A 1,156-nucleotide genomic window follows, 5' to 3' on the forward strand; every position below is an offset into this window, starting at 1 on the left:
TTGAGGCCAAGGTAGCCCTCAGGCGGGCCATCAGGGTGGCAAAGGGCAGGGCGTGGACGGAGTTCCTCGACTCCCTTCAGGAGGATCCGTGGGGGCGCCCATACAAAATGGTTCTCAACAAGTTGAGAGACCATGGGCGCCCCCGCTAACGGAGCGGCTGGACGTAGGATTCGTCCGAAGGGTGGTGCAAGCCCTCTTCCCCGGCATTACCGGGGAGGTTGAGGGCCCACCCTTCGAGTCGGGGGAAGACTCCCCCGACTGGGACGACTCCCTAGACGTCCAGCCGGAGGAACTCCGGAAGGCCGTCAGGAACGGCCTTAAGGGCAACACAGCCCCGGGTCCTGACGGCCTCCACAAGCGTGTCCACGCCCTGACCATGGGCGTCCTCGCGGAGGAGTACGCACGCACATACAGTGCGTGCCTAAGGAGAGGTGTCTTCCCCCCGCGGTGGAGGAGTGCCACGCTGGTACTCCTCCCGAAGGAGGGGAAAGACGCCTCTCTCCCGTCGGCGTATAGGCCAATATGCCTTCTGGACGAGGTCGGTAAGTTGTTTGAGCGAGTGCTCGTAAACCGCCTCGTCCAGCACCTGTCCCAAACGGGCCCCGACATAAGCGGGGCCCAATATGGGTTCAGGGAGAGCCTGTCCACGATGGACGCGATCAAGCGTGTCCAGGCCCTCTCTGAAGAGGCGACGTCCCAGGGGGGGTGATGTTGGCAGTATCATTAGATATTTCCAACGCCTTCAACACCCTCCCATGGGGACGAATCAGGGAGTCGCTCCGACGCCGCGAGGTTCCGTCATATCTCGCCCGCGTCGTGAGCGACTACCTGAGGAACAGGTGGGTCGAGTATATCGACCAAGGCGGCAGGCGCCGACGGGAGAGATTGCACCGGGGAGTGCCCCAGGGATCGGTTCTCGGACCGTTCTTGTGGAACCTGGGGTACGACTCGGTGCTGCGTGTTCCCCTCCCCCCCCGACTGTCACGTCGTCTGCTACGCGGACGACACGCTCGTGACAGCCGGGGGCCGCGATTGGGGGAGGCCCTCGCCAGGGGGCGAGTGGCAGCGGGAGCGATAGTCGACTCTATCCGCAGCCTGGGCCTCGAGGTGGCACTCGGCAAGACCGAGGCCGTGCGTGATGTTCCACGGTAAAAGA

The 1,156-nt window shown here is 63.8% G+C and overlaps 1 protein-coding gene across 1 annotated transcript in view; it reads left to right on the forward strand.

Annotated features, from left to right (window-relative positions):
* Window positions 1-86, forward strand: part of LOC105556229 (serine/arginine repetitive matrix protein 1-like) — a 4,259-nt gene extending 4,173 nt beyond the window's left edge. The window contains exon 3 of the mRNA XM_012003313.1: window positions 12-86. The gene's annotated coding sequence lies outside the window, so the exon portion shown is untranslated. The remainder of the gene's footprint in view (window positions 1-11) is intronic.
* The last annotated feature ends 1,070 nt before the right edge of the window (window positions 87-1,156 follow it).

This window comes from Vollenhovia emeryi, unplaced genomic scaffold (genome assembly GCF_000949405.1).
Source record: "Vollenhovia emeryi isolate VEMERY1.0 unplaced genomic scaffold, V.emery_V1.0 DF940198.1, whole genome shotgun sequence".
In the NCBI taxonomy this organism is placed as follows: domain Eukaryota; kingdom Metazoa; phylum Arthropoda; class Insecta; order Hymenoptera; family Formicidae; genus Vollenhovia; species Vollenhovia emeryi.